This window comes from Pleurodeles waltl, chromosome 7 (genome assembly GCF_031143425.1).
Source record: "Pleurodeles waltl isolate 20211129_DDA chromosome 7, aPleWal1.hap1.20221129, whole genome shotgun sequence".
Classification (NCBI taxonomy): domain Eukaryota; kingdom Metazoa; phylum Chordata; class Amphibia; order Caudata; family Salamandridae; genus Pleurodeles; species Pleurodeles waltl.
Genome location: NC_090446.1, coordinates 1407333594 through 1407347799, shown reverse-complemented (window position 1 = coordinate 1407347799; position 14206 = coordinate 1407333594). Strand labels below are relative to the sequence as shown.

Here is a 14206-nt window from a genome sequence, read left to right as displayed (position 1 = left end):
TTGTCTATGCATCAGTTCCTCAGGGTGCACATCCCCCTCGTGCCAGCCTCCGCCCACCAGCCAGTAGCTCCCTCAGGTTCTTTCCTGTGCTTCCTTGTGAGGCTGTCCTCTCCACTGCCTTCGCTCTCCTTGCACCCTCCAGTGCTTAATTTGTAAATAAAAACGTGGGTGCCCAAAGCCCTCCTCTGAAACAAGAGGCTGCTGCCATTAAATGTGCGAGGACAAAATACTGAAGCAGAGTAATCCTGAAGCCATTGCAGGACTCTTTAATCCATTTACAACCACTCCCTGCCCCTTCAGCTCACTCTTGCAGCTTTCTGCTTTCTCCCTTTGTGACGATTTTTCCTCTTTCTCTTCCTCCCTCTTTCCCATGTGTGTCTTTGGTCGCAGTAAATGCTAGAGGCAGAAGAATACGTGCCGGCTCTCAAAAATAAGTGCGGTGCCCCGCACTGGAAACCACCTGCACAAATTAAGCACTGGCACCCTCGCCTGTGGTGTCTCTCCATCCTGCCCTTGTCTACTCCTCTCGCTCACACTGCCTCCCATCTCTTCGTGCTGTCTCTTGTCTCACCGCCTGATCACCCTCAATTGCTTATTGTGGAATTTCACTTTCGCCGTGCTATGCTCTCCCTCTCGACCGTTTTCCTCTCGGTCGGACGACACTCTCCCCCTAGCTTGTCAACCTCCCCCCAGCCTCTTCTGTTTTTTCCAGTCCTCGTTTCCCCTTCCCCTTGCTTCCTTTGGAGGTCTCTGCTACCCCGAAGCTCACTGAACTGCATTAAACATCACCGAGGCGCTCCGAGCCCAGCGGGGAGAGCTGACTGGCGAGGGGGAGGTCTCGGCGTGACTTGGAGGAGGGCTCTGCCGCGTGTACGAGAAGGGGGGGGGTGGCTGCGTGAGGAGGGCGGGGGTCTCGGTGCTTGCCGGTGGGGACCTCGGTGTACGCGGGATGCTGAGGGCCGCCTGGTCCTGTCTGAGGAGAGCGGGACTCGGTGAGGAGGCGCCGAGGAGCTCGGAGGTGGATACTGAGGTATGTGGAAGGAGGGCGGGCTGGGGTATCCCTCTCTGGGGGCGAATCTAGAGCATGTCAGTCTGCGCGGAGATTGCGCATTGTGGGCATGAAACTAGGGTGCATGCCCTGCAAGTGTGCAATGGAGATAGTGCGAGAGCGAAGTGCCGAGAGCACTGGAAGTGGGTCTGACCAAAGGAGATGCTGTGGGGTGAGAACTAGGCTCATGCTGCGGAAGTTTTGAGAGCGGAGCCCGGCGACTTGCACAGGAAGTGTAAAACCAGAGGGCCTATTCTTAAAGTGGAGAGTCTTTCTGGAAGTGTTTATTAACCTGGGAGATATTGTGTAAACCGACGACCTGCTTGCATGCTGTTGAGTTGATCCTCAAGGTGAGATACTGCAAAGTGACGACCAGTGCGCATGGTGCTGCCTTGGAAATGTATGAGGGAGGCATTCTAGGACGGTCATATGTGTGCAGGCGCTGGAGCTGTATGGTAAAGTGTGATGTATGAAATGCACCCTGGGGTGCATGATCTGGGGGTGTACCATTGGTGGGGGCGGGCGGTGCGCCAGATTGTCGCGTACTCTCAGGCACAGAGTGCCTGCACTTTATTTGACAAGGAGAGTGCCAGCGCCTCTCCTCTCATCTGCACTCCACTGCAGGCACTGCTGTGTGAGGTGTAGTGGGGTAGGGGATGGGGGAAGGTTCTAGAGTGAGGGCGTATGCATGCTCTTGAGGTATATCATGCGGAGAATACTCTGGAAACAGTGCGCCTGCTGTGAACTTTACCAGGAGAAATCCCAAAGTGAGGATGTGTGCACGCTCTGGCGGGGCATCACGGTACGTTCACAGCAGAAGGCGGGTGTGCATGCCGTGGGACTGCATCACAGATATGGAGCAGTGTCCAGGAGATGGAGCTGTATCACGAGGACGGTTTCTAAATAAAGGACCAATGTGCATCTCGTGGAGTGTATCACGAGAGTAGGCATTCTAAACTGTGGATGTTCTGGGGTGTATCACGAGGGTAGATATTCTAAAATGCGGACCACTGTGCATGCTCCGGGGTGTACCACGAAGGTAGATATTCTAAACTGTGGACCACTGTGTATGCCCTGGGGTGTACCACGAGGGTAGGTATTCTAAACTGTGGACCACTGTGCATGCTCTGGGGTGTACCACGAGGGTAGTTATTCTAAACTGTGGACCACTGTGTATGCCCTGGGGTGTACCACGAGGGTAGGTATTCTAAACTGTGGACCACTGTGCATGCTCTGGGGTGTACCACGAGGGTAGTTATTCTAAACTGTGGACCACTGTGCATGCTCTGGGGTGTACCACGAGGGTAGTTATTCTAAACTGTGGACCACTGTGCATGCTCTGGGGTGTACCACGAGGGTAGATATTCTAAAATGTGAACCACTGTGCATGCTCTGGGGTGTACCACGAGGGTAGTTATTCAAAACTGTAGACCACTGTGCATGCTCTGGGTTGAATCACGAAGGTAGATATTCTAAACTTCGGACCACTGTGCATGCTCCGGGGTGTACCACGAAGGTAGATATTCTAAACTGTGGACCACTGTGTATGCCCTGGGGTGTACCACGAGGGTAGGTATTCTAAACTGTGGACCACTGTGCATGCTCTGGGGTGTACCACGAGGGTAGTTATTCTAAACTGTGGACCACTGTGTATGCCCTGGGGTGTACCACGAGGGTAGGTATTCTAAACTGTGAACCACTGTGCATGCTCTGGGGTGTACCACGAGGGTAGTTATTCTAAACTGTGGACCACTGTGCATGCTCTGGGGTGTACCACGAGGGTAGTTATTCTAAACTGTGGACCACTGTGCATGCTCTGGGGTGTACCACGAGGGTAGATATTCTAAAATGTGAACCACTGTGCATGCTCTGGGGTGTACCACGAGGGTAGTTATTCTAAACTTCGGACCACTGTGCATGCTCAGGGGGTGAATCACGAGGGTAGTTATTGTGCAAACTGAGGTGTATCACGGGAGTAGATCATCTAAACTGTGGACCACCGTTCATCTCGTGGAGTGTATCATGAGGGTAGATATTCTAAACTGTGGACCACTGTGCATGCTCCGGGGTGTACCACGAGGGTAGATATTCTAAACTGTGGACCACTGTGTATGCTCTGGGGTGTATCACGAGGGTAGATATTCTAAAATGTGAACCACTGTGCATGCTCTGGGGTGTACCACGAGGGTAGATAAATGTGGACCACTGTGCATGCTCTGGGGTGTATCACGAGGGTAGATAAATGTGAACCACTGTGCATGGTCTGGGGTGAATCACGAAGGTACACATTCTAAACGTCGGGCCACTGTGCATGCTCAGAGGGTGAATCACGAGGGTAGTTATTGTGCAAACTGAGGTGTATCACGAGAGTAGATAATCTAAACTGTGGACCACCGTTCATCTCGTGGCGTGTATCACGAGGGTAGTTATTGCGCAAACTGCGGATGGGTGAGCATGCACTAGAAGAGTTCAACTGGTGAAATATCCTCCACAGAGGGCCACTGTGCGTGCTCAGAGGGTGAATCACGAGGGTGGTTATTGTGCAAACTGCGGACTGGTGAGCATGCACTAGAGGTGTGCAACAAAGTGATATATCCTCCACACAGGACCACTGTGCGTGCCCGGGGAGTGTATCACGAGGGTAGTTATTGTGCAAACTGCGGACTGGTGAGCATGCACTAGAGGTGTGCAACAAAGTGATATATCCTCCACACAGGACCACTGTGCGTGCCCCGGGGAGTGTATCACGAGGGTACTTATTGTGCAAACTGCGGACTGGTGAGCATGCACTAGAGGTGTGCAACAAAGTGATATATCCTCCACACAGGACCACTGTGCGTGCCCCGGGGGATGTATCACGAGGGTAGTTATTGTGCAAACTGCAGACGGCTGAGCATGCACTACCTTGCTGCGAAGTGACATAGTCTAACATGAGGGCCACTGTGCATGCTCCGGGGGTGTATGGCGATGGGAGATGTTCACAACTGAGGTCCACCGAGGTCCCGCGTGCATACAGTGGAGGTAAAGCATGAGGTGAGATAATATGGGCGGAAGACGTGGTGTTCCAGAAGCGCATCACCAGTGGAGCTACTGTGAAGCGAGGACGAACTAGTGCGACCTGGATATTCGAGGCTGAGGACCACAATGCACACTGTGGTGGTTTTATTCAGGGGGATATCCTAAATAGAAAGCCGAGGAGAGTGACCAGAAACGAAACGCCGCAGGAATGCTCCGGGTTGAGGGCTAGAAACGCATCTTAAGGGAACATATTCTGTACCGAGGAGCAGTGTGCCTTCATCGGTAATGTATCACAACGGGAGATATTCTAACTTGTGAATATGCTCTGGTGCGGTGTCACGAGTGAAGCAATTTTAGAGAGTAAACAAACGCGCACTCTCCAAAGAAACAGGTCCAGGGGAGATGGCGGAACCAGGAGAGATGGGTGCGAAACCGGTGTGAGAACTTCTGAGGTAAAGTGAACTCGGATCTTATTCACGAGTTGGAGGGCCAGGGACGTGCCCTGGACCTGTCTGGCCAGTAGTGATGACGAAGCGCAGACGTGCGGTACCAGCTGAGTCAGACTGTGGGTTCAGCGAGTGAAAGCTGATGTGGGCACTGGGCAAGACGTAGTTCTGGAGGGCACGCCACGCGTGTTTTTCAGGGAGATTAGTGCACTTCTGGAAGAGGCATCCAGAGAAGAAGTCGATAGTCGTGGGATCAAAGAATATGCTGTAGAGCTGCCAGGACAGTCTGAGGTTCTCTGGGTCTAAGGCTAGAATCTTACAGAGGTACAGGCACATGGAGAGGTTCTGGGTGCACATGTCTCGGGATGCTCCAGTGAGTACTCGCTGCCCTCAGGAGTGCGGGACATAGGTTCTGGTGTGCATGTCATGGGGTGCCATCAGGATGCTCCAATGAGTACTCGCCACAGCTGACTTCAGGGGTGCAGCACATGGAGAGGTTCTGGGTGCACATGTCATGGGGTGACATGGAGATGCTCCATTGAGTACTGGTTGCAGTTGCCTCAGGGGTGCAGGACGTGGAGAGGTTCTGAGTGCATATGTTTAGGCGGTGCCATCAGGATGCTCCATTGAGTATTCGCCGCAGCTGCCTTCAGGGGTGCAAGGGAGAGGTTCTAAGTGCATATGTTTAGGCTGTGCCATCAGGATGCTAGGGGAGTATTCGCCGCAGCTGCCTTTAGGGGTGCAGACATGGAGAGGTTCTGGGTGCACATGTCATGGGGTGCCATGGAGATGCTCCATTGAGTACTGGCTGCAGTTGCTTCAGGGGTGCGGGACATGGAGAGGTTCTGAGTCCATATGTTTAGGCGGTGCCATCAGGATGCTCTATTGAGTATTCGCCGCAACTGCCCTCAGAGGCGCAGGACATAGAGAGGGTAGGGGGTGCACATGTCTAGGCAATGTATCTGGGATGCTCCATTGAATACTCACCGCGGCTGCCTTCAGGGTTGCAGGACATGGAGAAGTTTTGGGGGCATATATGTCATGGGGTGCCATCAGGTTGCTCCATTGAGTATTCGCCGCAGCTGCCTTCTGGGGTGCAGGACATGTAGAGGTTCTGGGTGCACATGTCATAGGGTGCCATGGAGATGCTCCATTGAGTACTGGTTGCAGCTGCCTTCAGGGGTGCAGGACACGGAGAGGTTCTGAGTGCATATGTTTAGGCGGTGCCATCAGGATGCTACATTGAGTAATCGCCGCAGCTGCCTTTAGGGGTGCAGGACATGGAGAGGTTCTGGGTGCACTTGTCATGGGGTGACATGGAGATGCTCCATTGAGTACTGGTTGCAGTTGCCTCAGGGGTGCAGGACGTGGAGAGGTTCTGAGTGCATATGTTTAGGCGGTGCCATCAGGATGCTCCATTGAGTATTCGCCGCAGCTGCCTTCAGGGGTGCAGGACACGGAGAGGTTCTGAGTGCATATGTTTAGGCGGTGCCATCAGGATGCTACATTGAGTATTCGCCGCAGCTGCCTTTAGTGGTGCAGGACATGGAGAGGTTCTGGGTGCACTTGTCATGGGGTGCCATGGAGATGCTCCATTGAGTACTGGTTGCAGTTCCTTCAGGGGTGCAGGACATGGAGAGGTTCTGAGTCCATATGTTTAGGCGGTGCCATCAGGATGCTCCATTGAGTATTCGCCGCAACTGCCTTCAGATGCGCAGGACATAGAGAGGGTAGGGGGTGCACATGTCTAGGCAATGTATCTGGGATGCTCCATTGAATACTCACCGCGGCTGCCTTCAGGGTTGCAGGACATGGAGAAGTTTTGGGGGCATATATGTCATGTGGTGCCATCAGGTTGCTCCATTGAGTATTCGCCGCAGCTGCCTTCTGGGGTGCAGGACATGGAGAGGTTCTGGGTGCACGTCATGGGGTGCCATGGAGATGCTCCATTGAGTACTGGTTGCAGCTGCCTTCAGGGGTGCAGGACACGGAGAGGTTCTGAGTGCATATGTTTAGGCGGTGCCATCAGGGTGCTACATTGAGTATTCGCCACAGCTGCCTTTAGGGGTGCAGGACATGGAGAGGTTCTGGGTGCACTTGTCATGGGGTGACATGGAGATGCTCCATTGAGTACTGGTTGCAGTTGCCTCAGGGGTGCAGGACGTGGAGAGGTTCTGAGTGCATATGTTTAGGCGGTGCCATCAGGATGCTCCATTGAGTATTCGCCGCAGCTGCCTTCAGAGGTGCAGGACACGGAGAGGTTCTGAGTGCATATGTTTAGGCGGTGCCATCAGGATGCTACATTGAGTATTCGCCACAGCTGCCTTTAGGGGTGCAGGACATGGAGAGGTTCTGGGTGCACTTGTCATGGGGTGACATGGAGATGCTCCATTGAGTACTGGTTGCAGTTGCCTCAGGGGTGCAGGACGTGGAGAGGTTCTGAGTGCATATGTTTAGGCGGTGCCATCAGGATGCTCCATTGAGTATTCGCCGCAGCTGCCTTCAGAGGTGCAGGACACGGAGAGGTTCTGAGTGCATATGTTTAGGCGGTGCCATCAGGATGCTACATTGAGTATTCGCCGCAGCTGCCTTTAGGGGTGCAGGACATGGAGAGGTTCTGGGTGCACTTGTCATGGGGTGCCATGGAGATGCTCCATTGAGTACTGGTTGCAGTTCCTTCAGGGGTGCAGGACATGGAGAGGTTCTGAGTCCATATGTTTAGGCGGTGCCATCAGGATGCTCCATTGAGTATTCGCCGCAACTGCCTTCAGATGCGCAGGACATAGAGAGGGTAGGGGGTGCACATGTCTAGGCAATGTATCTGGGATGCTCCATTGAATACTCACCGCGGCTGCCTTCAGGGTTGCAGGACATGGAGAAGTTTTGGGGGCATATATGCCATGGGGTGCCATCAGGTTGCTCCATTGAGTATTCGCCGCAGCTGCCTTCTGGGGTGCAGGACATGGAGAGGTTCTGGGTGCACATGTCATGGGGTGCCATGGAGATGCTCCATTGAGTACTGGTTGCAGTTGCCTCAGGGGTGCAGGACATGGAGAGGTTCTGAGTGCATATGTTTAGGCGGTGCCATCAGGATGCTCCATTGAGTATTCGCCGCAGCTGCCTTCAGGGGTGCAGGACATGGAGAATTTTTTGGGGCGTATATGTCATGGGGTGCCATCAGGTTGCTCCATTGAGTATTCGCCACAGCTGGCTTCTGGGGTGCAGGACATGGAGAGGTTCTGGGTGCGCATGCCTAGCAGTGCCATTGGGATGCTCAGTTCAGTACCCGCTGCAGCTTCCTTGACATGGTCTAAGGGCAGAACGCCTGTGTGATGAACACATGCCGTCTCGTGGTGGTGGAGGACCAGAGATGAGTCTTCATGTTTAGGGTTGGAGGTGGAGATCCGCGCGTGTAGGACAAACTGAGGTGGACAGTCTGGAGCACAGCATGCAGAAACGTGTTCCAGGTGCCAATGATCCTGTGGGCCTTATCACAGATATTCGAAGGTTCATGGCTTTACTAGTTTATAAATCATGTTGTAGTTAATTAAAACCTTTACATATTATAAGAACACAATGTTAACCAGTATACAATCAGGTTAAAAAGACCAAGGGCATGCTAAAACATCAGGTCACTTCAGTAAATGTCCTAATTACTATAAATCTACACACTGTATAGTGCTAGTGCATGGGCTGTTCAGTAATTATCCTTCATGCTGATGTGGAGCAGATAAACTGAGGAATAGGATGCCTTTTACCAGATTAAAACAGTAAAAAAAGTGAGGTTGCGTGCTAATCACTACCACCCTCTACATAAAGGCTCCTTCGTTGAAACAGGGTGAACGAACACATGTAAAGGGCTGGTGCATGGAAAGCGCAGATGAGAAGGGGAAAGCCTTTAGGACATGGGGCCACATGTATGAAGATCCGGTTTTGCAACTCGCAAACTGTGAGTTGTAGCGACTCTCAATTTGCGAGTCGCAAAACCGGATGTACAACAGTGTCAATGACACTGTCTGCGATTCGCAATGGGGTTGCAAATTACCTACATCATGAATATTCATGAGGTAGGTCACAATTTGCGACCCCATTTGGAATGGTGGCACTTCCAGGGATGGTGGCCTGCTGGTGTCAGCAGACCTCCATGTCTGTGACTGCTTTTAAATAAAGCAGTTTTTTTTCTTAAATGCAGCCCATTTTCCTTAAAGGAAAACAGAGTGCATTTCGAAAACAAAAATGAATGTTTTCGCATGCATTCAAGAAGGGAATTTGAAACTAGTGCTAACTGTGATTGTTTTGTGACCGCATTCGCGGTCACAAAACAATTATACATACAGTTTAGATTCGGTATTAAAAAGGGACGCCCTTGACACGCCCCTTCCTAACACCGAATCGTGAAACCCAAACTACTGTTTGGTAACAAGTTACCGAATCGCAGTTTGGGCTTTGTACATCTCAAAAAGCATTTTTCTAGTCGCAAAGCAGCTGCGAATCGGCCCCTATGCAACTAGAAAAATGCTTCGTACTTCTGGCACCATGGTTCCTCCATTTGATTGTATAACCACTTTGAATTCTTGTTCGCAGTGCTTAATTTGAGCTGGTGGGGGGTACTGGCACATTTTTGAGGGGGGCACTTATTATTCTGCATCAGGCAATTTCTGCAACCAAAAGACACCTATTGGACATACGGAGGAAAATAAATACTATAAAGCATTATAAATGGAGAAAGCTGCAAGAGTGAGATGAAGGGGCAGCAGTGGCTGTAAATGGATTAAAGAGGCTCGTTGTGGCTTTAGGATTAGCCTGTCTCAGTATTGTGTGCTTGTACATTTAAATGCAGCAGATTTTAGAGGAGAGTTTTGGGCACAGTCACGTTTTTAGTTACAAATTAAGCACTGCTGTTCCACAACATGGATCATGGCTCTGGGAGCTGGGGCGGGGAGACGGTGTGTGATCATGTGTGTGTGCGGTGGCATAGCGGGGTCTGTGAGGTGCAGGAACGAGCAGGGCACTCCGACCTTCGAGAATAGTGTTCCAGGCGGTAGTAGACACACGGCAGTATTCTGGATATTTCCGGCCGAGTGGCCATGGGCCAGATGTACGAAAGGATTTTACCCATTCTGTGTCTATGGGAAAAAGCTTTCGTACATATGGCCCCATGTTCTCTGGAGTACCAGACGTTGTACTCAGTACTGTGAAGACAGGGCAAGGGAACTGGTGTGAAGTACGGAACCACAGCAAATCTCGAGGAAGCATGAGAACAGGAGCCGCCTGGGAAGTACAGGAACACGTCACCGTTATGGGCAGTACCGGGCTGCGAAGTGGGTGCTGGGAAGTACAGGGTATGTGAGTTGTGGAGAGTTCAGAACCAGAGGCCGTGTGTAAGAACAACACCAGGCGGTGGCTTAAGAAGCCGAATGCAAGGGAGATGTCGAGATAGTGCAGGAAACGGCTGATCTTCTGGGAAGCTCGTGATCTGCAAATTACAGGCATGGCAAGGCGCTTTGGGAAGCACAGGAACACGAACCGTATCCTTAGAAATACTAGAACAGGAATTAACTATGGGCTTTATCACTGGGAGGATCGGAGGAGCGGTGGTGCTCTGGCAAGCCCTACACCCCAGGACAGGATGTGTCCTGGGAAGCACAGGAGAGGAGGCAAGGTTGCTCCAGGAAGGACATCCCTGGGAGCCATGTTCCAGAAATTACAAGACTAGGGACCGTCTTCTGGTAATTAGAGGGGCGGGGTTGGTGTCTGACAACTAGGAGACAAGGAGTCGTTTTCTGATTAGTGTGGGTAAAATGAGGCAATATTCTGGGAGACAGGACCAGGAACCTTGCTCTGGAGACAAGAGGTGGAATCTACCCCTGAGGAGGTAAGAGTGGAGATTACACAACAGGAGCAGGAGTGGGCGATAGGGATCATCGAGGAAAGATTTTGCTACATGTTATTTCACCATCTACAAACCGGTGAGGTCTTCAGGTGAAATACCTGCTTGGATTAGCAGAATAAAATATGATTCCTGTTTGTTATGCCACAAAACACAATATCCCTGTTATTCCCCATTCCTGAAATTATTGGTTCTGTGTAATGGTGATGTGTGGGAGTCAAAAGCTGTGGATTATTTCAGGCCGCTGATAGGGACGGCCTAAATGTGTATGGCGGCTAAAGGTAAAGGAGGAATGTGATAACACCATGGGCTTTTTTTAGGGGTGTGGTGTTCCTGGAACTGGGGTTATGGAGAATTTTAAAACTTGTCAATTTTTACTGCACGTGGAAATGCATCCTATAAAAACAGAGCTTTCTGAGGACCGACTAAGAGCAGGTGGAAAAGGTTTGCAAAAGCGGCTCTGAACCTGCAGTGTTTGACCCGGTAATTATAGGTCCCACAGGCTATTCCTCATTCTGAGGCCTGCTTCTCCAAATTAGCTGAAAACTGGTGAGAAGATACTGCCAGGAATCATTAATTCCAGACCTCCTATCTACCCACACAGTTTCCAGCCTTCTCAAAATGAGGGCCCATAGTTAATTATTCAGTGGGAGGTGTAGGTGATTACATGTGAATAGAATACTAAGGAACATATTACGAGTGCTTAGGAAATGGTCTGGTAATTCCTTACCCCGACAGTTATTAGTAATGGAGGTAATAGTAACTCTGGGGGTGTGCAAATTCAGTGCATAATGATATGAACCATGGCATGGGGGGTCGCTAAAAGTTGAGCGATTACCACAGGAATCTGTAATTTTATTACAGTTCCCCAGTAATTTCTAATTTTTCCCAGAAGCTCATCTGGAAATTTCAGCAGAAAGTAACTGGATCTGTGGTGTTCCCTCCTTCTGCATAATAACAGGTAAGTGGGACCCTCGAACTAGATGAGTGGAGGAGGAGGTCCTGGGGGTTACATTGCAAGTAGAGCTGATAGACTCTGCTGCTCACGATGAGGCCAGGGGGAACCTAAGAATGTCTGAGTTGGGTGGAAGAGGTGCTATTGTAGTGTTTATATAGTGCTTACTACCCCCATGTGGGGCACTGAAGCACTTGCCTACATAGGCAGCAAGGTATGCCATGTAGGATGCATGTTTGGAAGGTTGCCTTTGTTTTGTGATCCTATTTGGAAAATGTTTCCATGTCATGTATGAAGACCACCCAGGTGCGGTTATCATCTTACAGGACGCAGCACTTAGCAGTGCGGTGGATGGAGAGGTATAAGAGATAGGCGTGCAGTTTATGGTTTTCAGTAAGCTGACAGCTTTGAGCAGTTCTGAAGGTCCCTTAATGGTATTTTTTATGATCATAGTCCACTTAGCTGGTTACTCCACTTGGTTGTACAAACTGAAATTTTGTTTATAGTTTTGTTCCCGAGCTGGCATGGTTGAAAAGCCAGAAAAAAGTGGAGGGATCTGTTGGCATGGGTTTTGTAACTACCATCCCTTATTTGAAAGTCGGTGTGGGATGTTAAGAAGGATAAAAGGCAGAGTTGACCCTGAATAGTAATCTACCCATTAACAGGCGGTTAGAAATTTGCAGATGAACGTGGTGATCCCCTCAACATATAATAGGGCGAAGTCACCATGTCATAATAATAGGCTAAAGCAACAAGCCCCAGGCGTTGACTTTTGGAGCTCCAGTACTCAATGCTGTAATCTACACGTGTCTCCCTTAAGTCAAGGAAACTACTCCTTGCTGTGGGGGACCTTTGATTGCAAGAGAAAGCTGCAGGTCTTCGGAAACTCAGTTAACCCTAAAATAGCAAATATGTTGTACTGCGTTGGGTGCAATCTGTGCTGCTAAACTGTATACCGAAATTCCTCTGAATGCCAGGGATTCTCCCTAAGAAAAGAAGAGTGCATTGACGTAGCACATGGGAAATGAAGAAACAAGGCCATACACTTGTATGGTGCCTGATAGTGGCTATTATCTGCTGGCACTAGCAAGCCCAACACAGTGGGGGTTTATTTATAGGCTGCACACGTTTGCTGCATAAGTGTTTGTAGAGGAACAGCCCTCAAGTAGCTCAGTGCCACTAGTCCTCTCTTCCAGCCAAAAGCACTGTGGATGCTGTGGCTTCTAGCCCATACAGATTAGCAGAAAGTGAAACCACAAGTTCAACCATGGTTTGTGTTGCTGGCTGAAAAGCCAGCACTGGGTGAAAGTCTCCATCATGACTCAAGGCTAGCTGAAAGCTATGAATGCAGTGCTGGGAAACATAAATCTGATGTGTTCATGGAAAACCTATTTTTCTGAATTATGATATGCTTTGGCTAAGTGGTTCTCAGGCAAGGGACGGAGCCAGTGCCCCTCTAATACATGTATATAAAGTAGTATAAAAATGAAAGTACTCGCCAATGAACTCCAACAACGTCCTGCCCCTGTTAAAGAACCTCAAATCTGGATTAGATTCAGGCAATTCCAATCTGGTCGCCTCTGTGGCTCCCCATGTGGATCTACTAGCCAACCAAGTGGCCAGATTTATTAACACTAGCCTCAGCAATGCCAAAGGTACCTGAACATTGAGCACTTATTTACTACCCCTCCTTACAATAAATCCCTGCTAGATCCTGAAGATCCTAATCACTATTGCCCTGTCGCAGGTCTCGCCTAGTAGTCAAAGTTTCTAGTAAAAGTACTCACTAGCCAATTCCAATAACGCATTGATCCTCAACATACAACAGTTTGGTATCAGAGTCAAACACAGCTGAGAGACAGCACAGACATGATAACTGAAGAGCGTTCACTCAGCGAGCTGACTTTTCTTGGCCTCTCGGCTGTTTTGGACACTGTAGACCACAGTTTTCAGTGGCCAACAAATCAACCCAAGCAAGTTAATTTTTAAGACTTATCATAAGAAGTGCACACAAAGTGTGGGTATGGCAGTATTTATCTCCCCCCACCCAGGTGGTCTCAGGAGTACCCCCACATGTCTCCCCTTTATCCCCACTTCTCTTCAACCTTTACATAAAGCACTGGACCTCCTCCACACTCACTACCTCCATTTCCACTCATATGCGAATAATACACAGGCCTTTACCCGCTGTGGCGGCTAGCAATTATTGAAGGTGTTGGGGCTGCTGGAAGAAAGACAATTTGAAGGCCAACATTTTTGCACTTACAAGTAGGCTTTCTAAGAAAATGCCACAATAGTTGCGTTTGAAGGAAATCATATTTATATATTCCTGTGTGTATACATTTGTACTATATTCATACAATTTCACTAGGTGGTAAGATAGTTGCATTGCCAAAGATTGCCTAAAAGCCATAGTGAACAAAAGCAGCAATGTAAAGCCTCACCCCACGATCGTCTAGATTTGACGTACAGTTTTTAGGTCGAGCATATCAGCGCGCAAGTACTGCTTTTCCAACGTGTTGGTATGTATCTGGGCCTTTAACCACGCCCATCACTATCACTTGTTCATGGGCTTGCCCTTCAAATATCCTTTCTTTTCATTGGTAAATGCTTTACATTTGTCCCTCTGTAGAGCAGTTTTGTTACCGCCTTGGCCATTGACCCTGTTCCATGGATAATTGCACTTTTGCCGATACGTTTGACTGCAAGGAAACTTCTTCTTCCTTCTGTATGTCTCCTTCACGCTCACGGCGGGACTTTGAATCGGCTCGCTTATGTGAAACGTTTCACTTTTAATTTTCAGTTTGTGTGGCAAGAAAAGTCCAGTTAGTAATTTACAAAGCTAATAG

The 14206-nt window shown here is 49.7% G+C and overlaps 1 protein-coding gene across 2 annotated transcripts in view; it reads left to right on the top strand.

Annotated features, from left to right (window-relative positions):
* Positions 1-928: 928 nt before the first annotated feature.
* The window catches only part of LOC138246419 (G protein-activated inward rectifier potassium channel 4-like), a 311193-nt gene continuing 297915 nt past the window's right edge, over positions 929-14206 (top strand). The window contains exon 1 of one of the 2 annotated variants that reach the window (XM_069201023.1): positions 929-1030. The gene's annotated coding sequence lies outside the window, so the exon portion shown is untranslated. The remainder of the gene's footprint in view (positions 1031-14206) is intronic. The other variant, XM_069201024.1, reaches the window with a different exon arrangement.